Genomic DNA, 20,644 nt, shown 5'->3' with positions numbered 1-20,644 from the left:
GTGAGTGTTGTATCTATCCTGTTAACCGGAGCTTTTTGTGTGTAAATTTCATCTGGAACCTGATTACGGACTACAAGAGGAGTGGCAGTGGAGAAGGAGTTGGAGTTTTGTACAGAAAGTGTGGAGAACGTCTGTTTGTATCTGCTTTGTAACTGACTTCAGTCACAGACTGCTGCAAATGCGTGCCTTATTCCTCTCATGGCTTGGAAATTTTTATTATTTAATACACACTTCACATCAGACATTTTGTACCCTGCTGACTGTTCAGTACACTGAGGTTATTTCAGTTTTCCTTTGTCAGTTTTTTCTGACAAACTTTCATACGCCTGCATTACTCCTGTATTGTGTTCTCTGCACCTTTTCAATTTTCTTTGCACTGATCATCACTTGCATTCAATCTGTTTAGTACTTTTAATTTTTATTTAAGTGTTTGTCTTATAGTATGTCTCACGCAAAGTACCGCAGCAATTTCCTAATGTTGTAAATCTGCTTAACATTTGGCAATAAAACCATTTCTGATTTTGATTCTGATGAAGCTGTTCTTCAGTTCTCCCTCCACATGCACACTTCGATGTGACCTACACATGGTTCTAACTCTGTAGCATCCAATGATGCACTTGATAATATATCTGTAATAGCACTAAAATAGCATCATGACTGAGACCATCCAGTGTACAGGGGTGGGCAATCTCAGTCCACGAGGGCCGGTGTCCCTGCAGGTTTTAGATGTGTCCTCGAACCAACACAGATGATTTAAATGGCTAAATTAGCTCCACAACATGTCCTGAAGTTCTCCAGAGGCCTGGTAACGAACTAATCATGTGATTCAGGTGTGTTGACCCAAGGTGAGATCTAAGGCTACGTCCACACTGCAGGTCTTGATGCTCAATTCCGATTTTTTGATCAAATCCGATTTTTTGTGTCTGCTCATTCACACTACAAATAAAATGCGACAGCAAACGCGCTCTAGTGTGAACGCTCAAAGCGGCCCGCATGCGCAAAAGAAGACGTCACACACAACGCGCTCTGTTTAGACACAGAGCAAACAATATTGTTTGACTGATGGCCGTTAATATAAAGACTTCGAACTTTACGTTTCCCAATTTTTGCTTTAAGTTATTTACATAATAATGTAGATAACCTAATGATGATCCTTATTGCTGTTTTAGAGGAGCTGTGCTTCAAAGGATAGTTGCAGATTTCTGTCAGAATCTGCAGATTATACAGTACAAATAAAATGTTCACGTTTCTCCAACGTTGTCTTCCCAACAGTTTCACTGACATCTACACGGGATGGCCAGGAAGCGTTCGCGATGTCTTCTCCGGCGCTGATAATTGGCGTCTGTCTTGTGTCAGTGATGTAAAAGACGGATTTAATGCGATTTGACCATTCAAACAGCAGTCGCTTTATAAAACATCGGATATGTATCGGATTCAGTACCACATACGAAAGTGACCCAGATCGGATTTGAAAATATCGGATTTGTGCCATTCACACTGTCATACCATGATCGGATATGGGTCGCATAGGGTCAAAAAAAATCGGATTTGATGCGCTTTCGCCTGCAGTGTGAACGTAGCCTAAAACCTGCAGGGACACCGGCCCTCGTGGACTGAGATTGCCCACCCCTGGTCTAATACACAGTGAGTGCTGAAAAAATGTCAAACTTTGGGAAAAAGTATTATTATGAAAAAATGTCACTCAGGAATCAAATCTCACACTTGTCTTTTAGTTTCATCTCTATTTCTGTTCCTCATTAACAATGGTTAACCATGTTTTGGGTTAATAACACACTTACAGAGCTGTGATTTAAAAAATTTTCTCTCCTTCAAACATTCGTCTCTAAGTAATCAAGATAGAAAATTCAATGGAAGATGAGGCTAAGAACTTATATGCATTTGTATGTTGTACAAAAAAAGTACATATTATATTGTGAAGGAGGTAAAACAGATGAAGACCTCAGTGAAAGGAAAAAAGAATCTTTAGTCAGACACCCGATACTTGATACTTCTGGAACAAACAAAGTTGTGGTGCCTTCAGGCTGGGCACTTTGAACATGGAAGGATAATCTAAGTGTGATGTCAAGGAGTTTACAGATTGGCTGTTTTTGGTGGGTTTTTTTGGTCTTCGTTAAGAAAGAAAAACAGAACTTATCTACATGGTCAGATAAAGAAAACCATGGGCAGATTCTAGCAATTGCTTTAACTTAAAAGCTTCATTCAATCCTTGAATCCTTAATGACTACAATTAGAGCTCAACAGGGTGATGTTATTTCCTCTGCCATTAATTAATGCTTCAATCTTAAATATGATCAACCTATCTCTAATAATCGGCTATGTACCACAGGCCTTCAAGGTGGCTGTAGTTAAACCTTTACTTAAAAAGCCATCTCTAGACCCAGCAGTCTTAGCTAATTATAGGCCAATCTCCAACCTTCCTTTCATATCAGAAATCCTTGAAAGAGTAGTTGTCAAACAGCTAACAGATCATCTGCAGAGGAATGGCTTATTTGAAGAGTTTCCGTCAGGTTTCAGAGCTCCGCACAGCACAGAAACAGCTTTAGTGAAGGTTACAAATGATCTTCTTATGGCCTCTGACAGTGGACTCATCTCTGTGAGTAGTAATATAATGGCACTTTTTTTGCCCCCCACCCCTCACCCCTCCCCTTTCCCCCAGCGCGTCCATGTGAGTGCATGTACGCATGTACTGGCTTAGCACGTGCATGTGAGTTCAGGGCTCATATGAGTTCACATGTGTTTAATAGCATTTTATTTAATGAAATCATTATGTGTTTAAATTAAACTCTTTTTAAGGATTGTATAGGTCTCAGAGCTCTGTTATTTAGACATAGATGATTTAATTTAACCAGTTTAGGAGCATTTTACTTTTAATTTAACTAGTTAGGAGCATTTTACTTTTCTTTAGCGCTCCGAAAAGTCACAGAGGCTAATAGTTTTTAAACAGAGTGCCACAAACAACATGTATTCTTTTAGAAATAAACTTTGCGTGTGATACTTCTAAAAACCGAGTATTCCCACACAGCATTTAATTTAACTGCTTAAGGAGCATTTCACATTCTTTAGCGCTCTGAAAGACACAGAGGCTAATGGTTTTAAATAGAGCACCACAAACAACATGTATTCATTTAGAAATAAACTTTTCTTGTGATACTTCTAAAACCACACATTCACACATAGCCACACACTGCAACAGTAAGACTTGATGATTAGACAGAGGGGCTTACAGGTAGGGCCTCCGCCCAACAGTCAGCAAAACAAGTCATAAAACAATAAAAGCAGCCTCCTTAACAAGAGCATCCCAGCACGCACGTCCCAACGGTAGTTCCATAGTTTCCATCTTTTTCATTACAAACAGTTCCTTTATCTGGCAATTACACCTCCTACTGACTAACCGAACCTCCATAGTTTTTCCACCTTTTTCATTACAACCTGCTCTTTATATCTGCATCTCAGAGGCCAACTGAAACCAAATCCACCTATATAAAAACACCCCATCAGACACACAGTATTTTCCTCAGCACTTCACAACTGCCGCAAGGTATAGCGTTTTAACTTTTTATTTTTTCCGATCCCAGACACAGTGGTGTGAGGTAGTTAGCACTCAGTTTGGACATGAAGAAAACATCGTTTGTTTGGAACACATCAGCAGAGAGGTAGAATTCATCGGTGTTCATAAGAGTTTAATTTAATCAAACCTCATTTTACGGATCTAAGTGGCTCCTCATCACTAGCCAATTCACCATTTTATTTAAATATCTGAATTTTCGGAATGATGATCCAAGCGGGACACAGAGGCTGCTAGTTTTAACGCACCAGAATGCAAATATAAACAAAAGCCTGACTATCCTGAGAGCCTAGCTGCAGCGAGACCTTCTTTCACACGGTTGCCTGGATGTGCGTTGAGCCGACTTTGCTACCCGCACAGAGCGTTTCTGACCTACTGGCGTTGCTTATACAATAGAGAAAAGCAACAATACAGCTCTCTCTCTCTCTCTCTCTCTCTGTGTGTGTGTGTGTGTGTGTGTGTGTGTGTGTGTGTGTGTGTGTGTGTGTGTGTGTGTGTGTGTGTGTGTGTGTGTGTGTGTGTGTGCGCCCTCACAGAAGGAAGGTCACGACAGGGGCTTTTTTGAAACGCATTTCGAATCAGTTTTTTTTGCAAGAAGTGTAGCTCATACAATGGTATAAATGTATTATTTGCGATACTTTATAAATATGAAACTCTAAAGATTTTGAGTTCGTGCACATTGTGAAACAAGAATCTAAATATTTGTGTCACAATGATTTCTATAAAAGCGTGTTGTTTATGGGGATAATGTGACAAATCTTTTGTGACCCTATTAATGATTGAAGAGGAAGCTTGAACCCTGGCTCTGGACATTTTCATGACAAGTGACAGCGCTGACATCTACTAATGAGAGAACATGTTTTATCATCATAAAGACTGTGATATGAAGCATCGTTAAAGTATCGTTCAGCAATCTTGACTCATGTTTTTTAATAGATGACTTTAAAACACTAAACTCTAATTTCTCTTAAGTTTACAGAATATAACATGTGGTAAGACGATGAGTTTTACTTCTCACTGTCTGTGTTATGTGTATCTATTTATCATGTATGCTACTTTGCTCTGTGGACTGTAAAATGTTTCATTGTGTTCATGAAATAAACCAGACTTTCACCGTCTGCATCTTTTACTGTTTTTCTGCTTTTGTTCACTCAAAGTTTGACAAAACCGACAGATATCCAGAGTTAACTCACTAACAATGTGGAGCAGTCTCAGTGTATTTAGCTGCGTTTTCCCTAAACACAACCAACTGAGAGAAACGCTTGTAGTCCTCACTTTGGTCATTTTGAACGCTGAAGGAGATTTGTTCCATAGACACCTTATACTAGTGTTTCCTGCACTTATTCCATCACTACTATGTTCTATTTAAATCCAGATTCGTTTTATAGTTTGCAGTGAAATTTGTTAAACCGTTGCTTAATGGGACAGAAGTACAAGTCACTCTTTACTAACAAAATTTGTAGACAGGTTTATTGCTGAACAACACAGCTAGCAGTCTCACACACTCTTTAGGTTTTTGAAGTTTTGTGTGTAAGGGTTTAGTCTATCAAACCTTACCCTTTTCTCCCCAGTATCACAACAGTATGACTCCCAAAGTACGGATCAGTAAACAACCTATGATTCTAAAGCCAGAACAGAAAGATACAGTTGGAAGATGAATGATTGCGTTTCTATGATGCATAGTAAAATTACCCCCTCTTCTTCTCTGTGCTGTTGTTGTTCTTGTGTGTGTGTGTGTGTGTGTGTGTGTGTGTGTGTGTGTGTGTGTGTGTGTGTGTGTGTGTGTGTGTGTGTGTGTGTGTGTGTGCCTTAGAAGTCAAATAATACATTAGCCATACTTAAAAAAACATCTGAATTTCATTTAGAACTGAGATTCTAAGTTGTAAGCAGAAAACTTATGCTCAGCCAGAAGCATGTTTCCCCACTTTCACAATGCTGAGGTGTCAAATTCACAACCCCCAACAGATGGTTTGTTACACGCGGGTGTGAAGGGCAAGCTTTACTTACACAGCATCACACACAGTAGATTTTTAAAGTTTTTGGGTACAGTGGTTTAGCCACAGATGTAACTTCTACTTTTGATAAAGACCACTTCACCTGCATATTTCTTAAGAAATTAAGCATCTTTATTAAGCTCTTATTTATAAATGTCTACACAATAATAGACACCGTGGGCTCTGTGACATTATAGTCTTCTACTTCTGCTTCCATTGGTTTGCATTTTAAACTCCCAAACTTTTAGGTTGTTGTGAACAACTTATATTTCTAACATTTTGTGATATAAAAGTGAACCATGCAACTTTTTTTTATTTTCTGTTTGATGGAAGGACTTAAGACACGAGTTATTTAAACAATTCTAAATGACAGTGTGATGGCCATGGTACTTTATGAGGGTCAAATATGTTAAGGATAATGTTTATCAATGTAAAATTGCAAAGAACTTGTGGATAGAATATAACATTTTGTAAACAGTTACCTCAGAAGCTGTACCGTCAGACCTATGTATGTAAGGTAAAACTTTCCACAGTACTTCCACTTAAGTAACTAAACACATAAAGTCACCCTTACCAGTAATCCACTGCTCCTTGAAAAAAGTAGCACAGACAACTGACTCAGCAATGATAAGTAGAGATACCCTAGGTCAGGGGTGTCAAACTCCAGGCCTCGAGGGCCGGTGTCCTGCAGGTTTTAGATCTCACCCTGGGTCAACACACCTGAATCAAGTGATCAGTTCATTACCAGGCCTCTGGAGAACTTCAAGACATGTTGAGGAGGTAATTTAGCCATTTAAATCACCTGTGTTGGATCAAGGACACATCTAAAACCTGCAGGACACCGGCCCTCGAGGCCTGGAGTTCGACACCTGTGCCTAGGTCAATACTCAAGCAGAAGAAAATTAAAAGTTGTTGTTTTTGTGGCTCGAAAAATTAAAGAAAGTATGTTTAATAATTCAACAAGACCCGCACATGTACATTCAAATTTTGGAACAGGCTCAACATTGCTGTTTGTTCAATAGTTTTTATCCGTTCGAAAAAGTCATTATCCGGCTTTAATGTTTCCAGCTGATAAGGAGAATGAGTGCATTTCAAATGTGCATCCAAAGGCTTTAAACATCCGCTTTGTCTGTAACGACAGTATCAAAATACAGAGCATTGTTTTTACTAAAATTCAACATTTTCAGATGAAAATTTGGCTGCTTTTTGTTTTTTTCACTGTAACACCCCCTCAATGCCATTTTTAGGATATTCTTGATGATCCCATTTTTTTCATATTTATGCTTTTGGGACTGAGGGTAACTCACGTTGTCACTGTGTTTTGTACTACCAGCTGTGAGGGCTCTGCTTTTGCTTTGAGCAGTCTGTTTTTATTTTGTCTCGTGAGTGCGTGCTTTTCAAACGAGATCCTCGTCAGTTTGATTTTGTTACCACAAACTTTGTGTGAAGTTGACAAGAGATTATTTATATATATATATATATATATATATATATATATATATATATATATATATATATATATATATATATATATATATATATATATGTATGTGTGTGTGTGTGTGTGTGTGTGTGTGTGTGTGTGTGTGTATATATATATATGTAAAATATTGGCCATATTATATTTACATCACCACAGTGAGATGATGTTAGTCTCGTGAACAACATTAGCTAATTGGTATTTACTAACTAATCTTGAAATGATTGTTCAGTACAGAACCCAACCCATTGTACCCAACAATCATGTTTTACAGTGCTGTGGTCTCAGCCTCAGATACTCAACTAATCACAGTGATGTAATGACAAAAATGAATGACCACCAAAACATTTTTTCTCCTTCATTTCTGTCAAACAATGCTGTATGGGACGTTTCTCGCCATTAGTATCATGGTTGCTAGGCAACCTGAGCAGCACGGCGAAGGCTAGACCGTCCCATTTCACAAGCCTCTCACTTCCGCACTTCCGCACTTCTCGTACTTATAGTACACACCGTACATAGTGCACGTACTTCAAGCGTGCAGACCCTGAATTGGGACACAGCCTATAAATACACACACCAGCAATCAAGGGATGGGAAACAGGAGGGAAACACACCTGGGAGACATCACAGCTGACGAGGCAAGGGAAACATAAACACAACGCACTGACATCAGACAGAGACCTTCAAAGTAAAACAGGAAGCACATACACGTAATGACACAACACACACAAACTTAACACAGACTGGGAGACACAGAACATAGGAACATGAAACGTGAAAAAGGAGAGTACAAAACTCATGTTCAAAGAAACAAAACAGGAGGCCCAAAAGGTCCCAAAACAAAACACGGCAACGGCGGAGGCTCAGGCGAAGGCGCGGAAGCCAGCGGCGGCGACGACGGCAGAGCTGGTCCGGAGGCCGGCCAGTTTGGATTCAGGAGACAGACACTATCTCTACTTTTAAGATTAGGCTTAAAACTTCCCTTTTTGCTAAAGCATATAGTTAGGGCTGGACCAGGTGACCCTGAATCCTCCCTTAGTTATGCTGCAATAGACGTAGGCTGCCGGGGGATTCCCATGATGCATTGAGTTTTTTCTTTCCAGTCACCTCTCTCACGCACTATGTGTTAATAGACCTCTCTGCATTGAATCATACCTGTTATTAACCTCTGTCTTTCTTCCACAGCATGTCTTTTATCCTGTCTTCCTTCTCTCACCCCAACCGGTCGCAGCAGATGGCCCCTCCCCTCCCTGAGCCTGGTTCTGCCGGAGGTTTCTTCCTGTTAAAAGGGAGTTTTTCCTTCCCGCTGTCGCCAAAGTGCTTGCTCATAGGGGGTCATATGATTGTTGGGATTTTCTCTGTATCTATTATTGTATGATCTACTGTACAATATAAAGCGCCTTGAGGCGACTGTTGTGATTTGGCGCTATGTAAATAAAATAGAATTGAATTCAGAGGAAAGAAAATCTAATAAAATGTAACATTCTTCAACTCCCAATAATTCTGTCTCTCTCACACACATACATACATGTAGTGAATGAAAAAATAGCAGCATAAACACACAAAGTGTGTTTTACATACTTTATAAAAGCGTCTCAGCTCATTTTCCTGGCACACTGGGACACCAAACATTAACATTCTGATGTGTTATTTATAATGCAGTCCACAGCTATTCTGTCTGGAATGACTTTTATGGTAAATGGTAAGTATTTGTATAGCACTTTTACTAGTCCCGCCTAGGGACCCCAAAGCACTTTACACACCCAGTCATCCACGCATTCACACACACTGGTTATGCCACAGGGTTTGAAACCATTAAATACATCCATTCGCTTCCGCTTATCCTTTTCAGGGTCGCGGGGGGCGCTGGAGCCTATCCCAGCTGTCATAGGGCGAAAGGCGGGGTACACCCTGGACAGGTCGCCAGTCTGTCGCAGGGCTAACACATAGGGACAGACAACCATTCACACTCGCATTCACTCGCACATTCACACCTAGTGACTATTTGGATTAATCAATTAACCTATCCCCACAAGCTGCATGTCTTTGGACGGTGGGAGGAAGCCGGAGTACCCGGAGAGAACCCACGCAAACACGGGGAGAACATGCAAACTCCACACAGAAAGACGATGGTGGAATTGAACTCAGGACCTTCTTGCTGTGCGGCAACAGTGCTAACCACCGTGCCACCATTAAATACTGTAACGATGGTTAAGTGTTATTGTACAGTGACATGTTGGTGATCTCTGCACACTGTTGTTGTTCCTTTAAGATTCATGTTTGGTTGTGGTGTACAGGAAGGGGTGGGGGGGACCTGGTTGTTCTGTGTGTGTGCCAGGCTGAAGAGAGGTGTAGTTCGAGAGCGCTTCCCCCTGAGTTAACAACCCGCTGGCTTATGTGCCAAATAAACGGACAAACTGAGACCCCAACCGTCTGGTTCTTGTGAACGTTACATTGGTGTCAGAAGTGAAGAAAGAAAAAAGAACCCCAGAACGCCCGACACCCTGTTGCTGGCGACGCTTGCCGTTACGAGACGAGGATGTTGCCGGGCAAGATTAAGAAGGAGACGGAGGAGAGGGAGGTTCGTCCGCGCTCGCCCGCCCATGGAGTGAGGGAAACGGCGCTGCGGCTGTCTGCCGAGGCTGGATTTTCTCCAGGTTTGACTAGGCTCGGGAACTGTTCGCACAGCGGCCGCGATTCCGGCGGGAAGGAGTCGACCTCGCTTGGCGCGCCGTCACGTGATGTAAACAAACATGGCGGCGCCCAGCAAGCTGCAGCGAATATAAAAACGCCTAAGTTCAGCGGCAAGACGCCATGGGAAGTGTTTATCGCACAGTTCGAGCTGTTAGCTGTCGCAGCTGGCTGGTCTGAGGAACATAAAGCTCTCCAACTGGCTTTGTGTCTGTGTGAGGATGCAGCTGCATGCCTGCTGCTGCTGACCGAGGAGCAGAGGGGAGATTATAATGCTCTGGTCGGAGCACTTCAGAGGCGCTTCGGGCAGTATAACCAACCAGTGCTCCTGAGGTCGGAGTTCCACAACAGACGCAGATTGCCAGGCGAGCCCCTCCGCATTTTGGCCCATGAAATCGAGTGCCTTTGCCGGAGGGCGTATGACAGCATGCCACCATCAGTGCAAGCGGAGTTAGCTCGGGACCAGTTCCTGCAGGCCCTGAGCCCTAAAGAGCTCCATATGCAAACTCAGCTTGCTCGGCCAGCCACACTCAGTGCAGCCCTGGAGCTAGCGTTGGAGAGGGAGATGCTTGCAGGATCCTCTGGGGGCGCTGATGACGCACACGTGGTGAGGGCTGTGTCAGCACCTGTGGAACAGATGGAGACGCCAGCGGGCTTGTGCAGTTTGGTGCAGGCGGCTTCGCTGCAGTCGCCTTCCCCTCGGGCTGGCCCACACCGCCGACCACAGAGCTGCTGGGGATGTGGACAACCCGGACACCTCATCAGGCAGTGCCCCAAGCTTGCAGCGGTTCAGGGAAACGCCCACGGGCCCGTGTAGGCGGGAGTACACGGGCCTGGGAGAACGACATCCCCACACCACCGCCACCTCCACCCGGTGCGGCCATCGCTGTGGGCTGGACCCAGGTTGGCGGCTTTTGCCATGTTCCAGTGACGATCGCGGGGATGTCCTGTACGGCCCTGCTGGACACGGGGTCCAATGCAACGCTGGTCCGACCCGATATTGTCCCAACCGGAGCTGCTGTGCAACCGACTAATGTGCAACTTAAGACTGTGACCGGTGATCTGGCCCCAATGAGAGGGAGGGGAGTGTTCCAGTTCAAGGTGGGGGACCTCGGTGTGTCTTATGCTGCCTGGGTGGCTGACGTGCAGGATGCCTGCATCCTTGGGCTGGATTTTTTACGAGCCATTGGCGGTGTACTGGACTTAGGCAAAGGCTTCCTCGTAACCCCTGATGGGAAGAAGGTGCCGCTTATTCCTCCCCCGGTCTGCACAGCATCTGCCGCGGCGTCCACCTCCACCGCAGAGACCGCTGCAGACCCGCCAGCAGAACAGCGAGCGGAGGAGGAGGAGGAGAGGCTCTTAGCAGTGAGGAGTATCTGGTCAAAGAACTGTGAGGGGCTGACTCCACAGCAGCAAGAGAGTCTATGGCAGGTACTAAAAGAGTTTAGTGACATTTTTGCCCTGAAAGAAAGTGATGTTGGCTTGACACACTTGGTAGAGCACGTCATTGAGACTGGGGATGCCCAGCCTATTAAAGTGCGCCCACGCCGCCTGCCCCTGGCTCATCAGGAGGCTGCGGACAGAGAGTTGTGTGAAATGATGAAGGCGGGCATCATAGAGCCATCTGATAGCCCGTGGGCCTCCGCGGTGGTGATGGTGCCTAAGAAAAAAAGTCCTAGGATGCGTTTCTGTGTGGACTACAGACCACTCAACAAAGTGACGAAGAAGGACTCTTACCCCCTTCCCAGGATTGATGAGTCTCTCGACTTAGTAGCCGGGTCCTCCTGGTTCTCCACCCTGGACCTGCGGAGTGGCTACTGGCAGGTGCCACTGTCCCCGGAATCCAGACCGAAGACAGCCTTCTGCACTAACAGGGGACTATGGCAGTTCAAAGTCCTGAGCTTTGGTCTTTGCAATGCTCCTGCGACCTTCGAGAGGCTTATGGACAGTGTGCTGGCTGGCGTCCCACGGCAACGGTGTCTGGTTTACCTGGATGACCTTCTAGTGCACGGGAGCTCCTTTGATGCTGCCCTGGATGCCCTGAGACAAGTGTTGGAGAGGGTGGCAGCTGCAGGCCTGAAGCTGCACCCTGACAAGTGCCACTTCATGAGGAGGGAGGTGGAGTTTCTGGGCCACAAGCTGGGTCGTGAGGGCATCAGCACGTTGGAGGAAAAAATTCACACCATTACCGAGTGGCCCACACCAGCAGACCAGAAACAGCTCAAAAGCTTCCTAGGACTGGCGTCTTATTACAGGAGGTTTGTGAAGGGCTTTTCCTCCATAGCCGCACCACTCTTCCACCTGCTGCAGAAGGACCGTGACTTCATCTGGACCCGGGACTGTCAGCAGGCGTTCGACACCCTCCGCAGATCGCTGACAGAGTCTCCAGTCCTTGCCCCCCCTGACCCCGCCCTGCCTTTTGTCCTGGACACTGACGCAAGTAATGTGGGGCTGGGAGCGGTGTTGTCGCAGGTTGGGCCGGAAGGGGAGAAGGTGGTGGCGTACTTCAGCCGGGTCCTGAACAGGAGTGAGCGGCGCTACTGTGTCACACGACGAGAGCTGTTGGCTGTGGTGGCGGGGGTGAGACACTTTAAGTACTACCTGTGCGGCACAGCATTTGTTATCAGAACTGATCATGCTGCCCTTCAGTGGCTGATGTCTTTCAGGGAGCCAGAGGGACAGGTGGCTCGCTGGCTGGAGGAGCTCCAAGCCTTCAATTTCACTGTGGAGCACAGAGCAGGGACGCACCATTCTAACGCAGACGCCCTCTCTCGTCCCCCATGTGCTGCAGCTGGCTGCCGTTACTGTGAGAAGCAAGAGGAAATAGAGCGGGAACTCACGACAATAGACGGAGCAGCACAGCTCGCCTGCAGGGCTCTTCTGATGGTGGATGCAGCGGAGTGGAGGGCACGGCAGGAACAAGACACGGACCTGCTGCCGGTCCTGCAGTGGCTGGAGAAGGGGGAGCAACCCCTTTGGGATGAGGTCACTGGGTTTTCCATCTGTACCAGGGGGCTATGGGCCAAGTTTGCAGCTCTCAGGCTGAAGGAGGGGGTGTTGGAGCGTGCCTGGAAGGATCCTGCCACGGGGGAGGAGAGGTGGCAGGTTGTGGTGCCAAGGTCGCTGAGGTCAGCTGTGCTGGAAGCCTGCCATGGGAGCACTGGCTCCGGCCACTTTGGGGTCTCCAAGACTCTCCGCCGCCTCCGCCAGGGCTATTACTGGGGTCAACAGCGGAGGGACGTGGAGGACTTTTGCCGCAGCTGTGATGCATGTTCCTCACACAAAGGGCCACAGGACCAGTCCCGGGCTCAGCTTCAGCAGCAACCAGCAGGAGCCCCAATGGAGCGAGTAGCTGTGGACGTCATGGGCCCATTTCCTCGCACAGACAGAGGAAACCGCTATGTTCTTGTGGCCATGGACTATTTTACCAAGTGGCCGGAAGCATACGCCATCCCAGATCAGGAGGCTGAGACGGTCGCTGATGTATTAGTGGAGGGGATGTTCAGCCGCTTTGGAACAGCAGAGACCCTCCACAGTGACCAGGGGCGTAACTTTGAGTCCAAGGTATTTGCTGCCATGTGTGAACGCCTTGGGGCTAAGAAAACCCGCACCACCCCACTTCACCCCCAAAGCGATGGGCTGGTGGAAAGGTTTAACAGGACGCTGGCCCAGCAGCTAGCCATCCTTACCTCAGAACACCAACGGGACTGGGATTACCATCTTCCCCTTACCCTCATGGCCTACAGGTCGGCAGTACAGGACTCCACCCAATGTACGCCTGCCCTGCTCATGTTAGGGAGAGAGCTGAGAACTCCTGCAGAGTTGGCTTTTGGGAAGCCCCCGGACGCGCCAGAGGCACCACCGGGCCGGGACTACGCAAGGAAGCTGCAGGACCGGCTGGATTCTGCACATTCCTACGCCCGAGAGCAGCTGGTGAAGGCAGGCCTGCGCCAAAAGAGGAATTACGACATCACCACTAAGGGGAGGCACTTCCATGCTGGGGAGCTGGTGTGGGTCTACAGCCCAAAGAGGAAGAAGGGACGGTATCCTAAACTGGATAGCAGCTGGGTGGGGCCTTGCAGCGTCCTAGAGCGAGTAGGGGAGGTTGTTTACAGGGTGCAGTTGCCTCCTAGGGGGAGGATAGTAGCGCTGCACAGAGACCGGATGGCCCCCTACAGAGGGCAGTCCCTCCCCTCCTTTCCAGAGGGACGTGTACAGAGCGTCCGTGACCCTGCTCAGAGGGACCCCCGACCGGGGCTGCGTTCCCCTCCCTCGGACTCTCCACCCCAAAGCCCCGAAGCTCCGCGTCCACCTCAGGGGCTCAGGAGGTCAAGGAGGGAACGTAGGCTACCACCCCGCCTCAGAGACTGTGTCGTTCCCTCGGGGACGAGGAACTTATTGCTGGGGGGGCAGTGTAACGATGGTTAAGTGTTATTGTACAGTGACATGTTGGTGATCTCTGCACACTGTTGTTGTTCCTTTAAGATTCATGTTTGGTTGTGGTGTACAGGAAGGGGTGGGGGGGACCTGGTTGTTCTGTGTGTGTGCCAGGCTGAAGAGAGGTGTAGTTCGAGAGCGCTTCCCCCTGAGTTAACAACCCGCTGGCTTATGTGCCAAATAAACGGACAAACTGAGACCCCAACCGTCTGGTTCTTGTGAACGTTACAATACAAAGAGGGATAATTGGACCACACCACCACTTCCTGCTGAAGGGGGAGAATGTGTATTTTCTTTAATTAAAAACAAAGTATTTGTACTTCATTAAATATTTGAAATTAGAGTTCAGTAGTTTTGATTTTCTTGTTTGATCTTTAGTTTATTAACAAACCAGACTGTACTGCATTGTTTGTTTACGATTGTGTTTTGTTTAGTTACCCCTCATGTGTCATAGTGTTCTGATCTGCAATTATATATACCCTTGTGTGTCATTTTATGTTTAGGTCAGTTATGGTTGTTTGGGCAGTCATTTGGTTTGTTAAGTTTGCAGAGCTTTGCCTGAGTTCAGTTTTGTTTCTTTGACCTCTTATATGAGCTGAACATTTATTACGTTTGTAGATATAATTTTTGGGTTAAATAAACAAAACCCTATTTTTCTAATAATTCCTGTGACGACTCCTGCTCTTTCACCTCGGTCCATCACACCATCATTTGTTTTTCATTTATTTTGTGTACGCTACACTAGAATTAGTTTACTCTGATTTGCTAAATGTCAAGTTTTGCTTTTCAAATGGATGCTTTTGCATACTATTTTCATTGTTATGTGTTCAAAATAGATGAAAAAGAGTTGTTGTTGTTGTTGTTGTTTTTATTTAAGAAAGCCCAAAAAAAGAGGGGGTGGGACACTGACCGTCAATTACCATTCATTCTTTGGAAAATAGTACTTTATCCGCCTAATTTTGTAACACACATTTTTTTACAACCTTCTCACAGTCAGACAGAACTTCACTGCAATCACTGTGCAGTGACTAATTTATTACAACACGGAAAAAAATGGATAAAGACCAGATTTTAATATAAATCATAAAACATTTAAAGTGTATCATATTATTCTCTATCACATTCACCTTCACATGCACCTCAACTTTTTATTTTGAATGTAACAACCTCTTGTGAATCACCACTAGAGGGGACTGTCATGTTAAGTTTTGTCCTGCACTACAAATGGTGATTGTTATATTGAATGAGAAGAAAACGCTATTCCATTCTGTAACTGTCTTAAATTAGCATCAAAGGTCATTGTGTGACTTTAGTCATTCTTGTTTATGATTGTATGACCTAATGTCATCTTTAACCAAGCACATTATGTACATATTTACATACTTACAAAGTAAAAGCTGAAATACCTTATTGGTGTGTTGTTTTTCTTACTCTCCTCTTCCTTCTGCTGTCTGCTGTAAGGCAGCTGTCAGCTTATCTAACTCAGCTGAGACATATGTAGGCAGGCTTTTAATTAATTGTTTTTGTCAAACCTTAAAACTTCCCACAAAACAGTACACGGTGGTATAGTAAACTTTTAGTGTGTTTGTTTCCCTCCCCTACGGAGGATGTTGAGTAATAGTGCATCTCTATATTCATTACCTAACAGTGTACAAAACGTTCTCACTCCCAACACTCTAAAGCTGACTGGATCTTCACATTATAAACCATCTGTACAACCATTCATGCTTGCAAGCTACAAATTAGCTCAAAGCATGTGCAGAATGGGAGGAAGACAGTAATACTGGTGCTCAACCAGTCGTTTTATGTGTAGCAATCGGGTCAACCACATCCAGCTGTTTCTCTAAAAAATTACAGTCTTCCCTACTTTCAGGATTCTCACCTCACTCCTTGCTTCTTGCCTCAGCTTTTCAAGTTTTTAACTTTTTGTTTCTTTAGTTCACTGTGTTTCAGTTTTGGTTGACCACTGTTCTTAGTGCTTGAGTATACCAGTACTTTATAACAGACAGTAAAACTTTTTCTCCTCAGCTTACTTTCATCTTTGTATAAGAAATAGATTTGGTATTGTTGATAATTATACATTCCAGCCATTCCTGGACTTTAGCTTGTACAACCTCCACAGGTACTGTTCTCTTTCCCATTGTTTTGTTCTCCGTTGCATTGAGTCTCAGTTTAATCTCATCCAGTATAAACACATTTCAGTCATAAAACTCACATATTATATAGATGAGGTTTAGCAAATAGGCTCTGAATCCATCACTTCTTACAAATATATTAATGATGGGAATGGGATGGTAGATGAGAAAATAAGCAGGAAGCAATGCACTGATTTAGTGGCAAAAGACATGGGTGTTATGGTAATGCACTGGTTAGCACTGCACTGCTTCGCTGCTTCTTGGCTGTGACCTCTCCCTCTACCTGTCTGGGCTTCCTCTCACAGTCCAAAGGCACGCATGCTAGGAAAGTCAAACAGTACCTATCGATCTGAGATAGATCAACTTCTTGAAGTGTCTTATGTTTAACTTTTAAGCTACTCCTGTTTCCTCAAGAGGGTTTGCCTTTTGCAGACAGCCACAGTGAAAGTAGGAATGAACTGTTAATGACATGTCTGGTTAAACAATCTTGTGGTACAACGTGATATTAAACAAACCCAACCTGGCCTTATTTCAACATCAGTTCAAGCACCATGCATTTTAGATATTAAGTTGTAGCAGATGATGCTTTATTTACTTTGAAAGGTTTAAAACAGTAATATAAATGAGTGCCTTTAAATAGCACATTTGGTGTACTACATGAGAAAAAGCGGGCATTTACATATGTATAACCCCTCACAGCTGGAGCTGTTCCTACGAATTAGCAGCAGTCTTCTCTCCATTACAATCCTTTTATTTCCACCCAGTTTATGTATAAAACATTCATTTTTCATTGCTTGGTAAGATAGCAAATTCCTGAAATGTTAGAATTTTCAGTCTGATGTTTCTTATTCCAGTAATAAGTAATATGAGCCTCTAATCAGTTTTGCTCCTGTTATCGTTCGTGGCTTTTAATTAGACTCGCAAAGCGGTACATGTATCACATGTGCCATTCTCAAACTCTAGTTTATATGCATGTTTTTGAACAACCATCCATCCATACATGTTTATGAAAATGGTCAAATAAAAAGCAAAATAGGCTGAAGAAAAAACATCAACAACTACAAAAAGTAAATCAGCAGGTCTTGATACACAAAAGATGCTGACACACTTCTTGCGAAGTAGACAGTTCCTGTGTTGGGCAGCTGCTGGTTTGAGATATGAAATGTATTAGTTGACTTCACTGGCACCACATAATGACTTTGGTGACTGAGACTGTCATCATCTCGTGATAATTTCTGTGGTTCAAATCCTGTCAGTGATGAGCTATCTTACTATCTTCCACCTTTCAAGCAAGCTAGAGCAGCATGTGATGAGAAGGAAAGCATTAATTTTGCATGTATACAGGGAGTGCAGAATTATTAGGCAAGTTGTATTTTTGAGGAATAATTTTATTATTGAACAACAACCATGTTCTCAATGAACCCAAAAAACTCATTAATATCAAAGCTGAATGTTTTTGGAAGTAGTTTTTAGTTTGTTTTAAGTTTTAGCTATTTTAGGGGGATATCTGTGTGTGCAGGTGACTATTACTGTGCATAATTATTAGGCAACTTAACAAAAACAAATATATACCCATTTCAATTATTTATTTTTACCAGTGAAACCAATATAACATTCATCAGTCCATAAAACCTTAGAAAAACCAGTCTTGAGATATTTCTTGGCCCAGTCTTGACGTTTCAGCTTGTGTGTCTTGTTCAGTGGTGGTCGTCTTTCAGCCTTTCTTACCTTGGCCATGTCTCTGAGTATTGCACACCTTGTGCTTTTGGGCACTCCAGTGATGTTGCAGCTCTGAAATATGGCCAAACTGGTGGCAAGTGGCATCTTGGCAGCTGCACGCTTGACTTTTCTCAGTTCATGGGCAGTTATTTTGCGCCTTGGTTTTTCCACACGCTTCTTGCGACCCTGTTGACTATTTTGAATGAAACACTTGATTGTTCGATGATCACGCTTCAGAAGCTTTGCAATTTTGAGACTGCTGCATCCCTCTGCAAGATATCTCACTATTTTTGACTTTTCTGAGCCTGTCAAGTCCTTCTTTTGACCCATTTTGCCAAAGGAAAGGACGTTGCCTAATAATTATGCACACCTGATATAGGGTGTTGATGTCATTAGACCACACCCCTTCTCATTACAGAGATGCACATCACCTAATATGCTTAATTGGTAGTAGGCTTTCGAGCCTATACAGCTTGGAGTAAGACAACATGCATGAAGAGGATGATGTGGACAAAATACTCATTTGCCTAATAATTCTGCACTCCCTGTATATTCTGTGATTTGTTTCCTTTATTAAAAAAGAATATAGTATGTGACGCTCATGCACCAAAAACAAAAAAAAAGCCACATGAGCATTTTTGTATATTGATCAAATATATGCTCACTGTCTGGTGAGGCCTCAGAAACATATTGGAACACACACTTGAAAAAGGCTGTACCAAAAGCATATTTTTTCCAACAAGGCTATTTAAATGAACATTGACATTTTAGTCAAGCTTGTATGAAAAGTCCCACTTATATGAAACATAAATGGATTTGCTCTTTGAGGAAAGTGAAAAAAGACAAACATAAATAGTCTACAGTATGAAAGGGTGAGAGCTGGAAAGAGCTCCATATTCCACATAAATAAGTGACACCAAGAGTTGTGCACTAGAGTATGTGTTAAAGCAAACCACTTCCCTCCAAAAAATACTGGAGTTTAAATCTGAAATCCACGTGGAATCCATAAGTAAATAAACAGTAAACATTTTCACTCCAACTTTTTTTTTGCTTGCTTTCTCTTGAGCAAGTTTGACCTCTCACTGCAGGAAGTTCAACACTTTTCAACACTGAGAGTTAAAGTATAGAACTTTGCCTGTGGCCTTGGTCTCTGCGGGCGTGGTCGGGCTCTGTGAACGAACTCTACCTGCTCCTTCTTACCTGGGACTGCCTGACACCTCCCCCTGGCGGGGCTGAGCGCGCCGCCGTACCTCGTCAGGACCGAGGACCGAACTCACACAGGCAGTGCATCGAGCCGCTGCGGGACGAGCTCTGTTAGAGAGAGAGAGTGTGTGTGTGTGTGTCTGTGTGAGTCTGAGTGAAAGAAAACGAAAGAAATTTAGTTTAGCTCTGTATGTGTGTGTGTGTGTGTGTGTGAAGGAGCGAACAGAGCCAGCAGAAAGCTTCGGGGCAGGTGAGCTGTGTTAATTTTTGTCTTTCAAAACTTTTCTGTAAGGAAACTCCTCAGTGAAATCCAATAACTCACAACCACCAATGTCATACTGTTACAGTGAGCTTATGCTCCTCTGTTTGCTGAAGAGCAAGTTTATATAAACCTTGTCTTATTACTGTAGCCCAGGTGCTGCAGTAGTAAAACCCATGTAGGGGCTAAAATGTGACATTGAAGACTGCTTTTATGCTAAGGCTAATTAATCTTTGTTAGCGCTTAGCTTGCGTTAATGATTACGTAGTGAGAATAAAATCAAAGGAATTAAAAGAATCTATAAATGAATGAACTTTTCTGCACCTTGTAGATACATGTAGCCAGAAACTGTTGACTACTACAACTGCTACTGTAGGTATAACCCCTAAAAATGATCCAACTGCGTTTTGTGTTTCATGTTTGAGGCTGGATTTTTATATGGGTTTTTATTGGTGACGCTAAAGCAAGTGCAGCAAAATCCCTGTTAACATTCACTTAGATAATATGATAATATGTATCTAGACACTGGAGGTTGTTTGACATTTTTTCGTAGGAAAAATAGTTTCTCTCTGCTCTATTATATCTGATTTAAACGTGCATAGAAGAGTGTGCATCCAAAGTTTGATTCACTTATAACTGGTACTTCTATAGTGTCTTTCTTCGCAGTCAAGTGCTTAAAGTACTTTCAAGTGTCATTCATTCAATCACACACACACACACACACACACACACACACACACACACACACACACACACACACACACACACACACACCGCAAGGTATTAGTTGTCATGTCAGGTGACCTTAGGAGGCCACAAGCTAGTGCTGTTCTAGTGCTGCTTCCAAGCCCAGATAAATGTTTGCTCCATGAAAGACATCCTGTGTAAAATCGGTGCCAAGTCCTAGATATGGATATGGCAGCATACCTGGGAAAAACCTGAACAAGCACACCTTGACTAGTCATAGCACAGAAAAAAATGTGTTCATATCATTTTTTTTTATCATTAAATTGGAAAGCATATTTTGAGAATATTTGATTGCCATAGGGGAATGTATATATTTCTATTATGACTTTGATGAATATGAGCTTGTGTGTCCTGTAAAGTGATGGATGTGTGGACATGCTTTCTCACTGACAC

At 43.9% G+C, this 20,644-nt stretch overlaps 1 protein-coding gene across 1 annotated transcript in view; it reads left to right on the top strand.

Moving 5' to 3' along the window:
* Nucleotides 1-19,321: 19,321 nt before the first annotated feature.
* Nucleotides 19,322-20,644, top strand: part of lamb2l (laminin, beta 2-like) — a 59,269-nt gene continuing 57,946 nt past the window's right edge. Inside the window, exon 1 of the mRNA XM_080898946.1 lies at nucleotides 19,322-19,495. The gene's annotated coding sequence lies outside the window, so the exon portion shown is untranslated. The remainder of the gene's footprint in view (nucleotides 19,496-20,644) is intronic.

The sequence above is a fragment of the Rhamphochromis sp. 'chilingali' genome (assembly GCF_963969265.1).
Source record: "Rhamphochromis sp. 'chilingali' genome assembly, chromosome: 12".
NCBI classification, from domain to species: domain Eukaryota; kingdom Metazoa; phylum Chordata; class Actinopteri; order Cichliformes; family Cichlidae; genus Rhamphochromis; species Rhamphochromis sp. 'chilingali'.
Note: the sequence above shows the minus strand (reverse complement) of the source record. Positions and strands in the feature narration are given on the sequence as shown.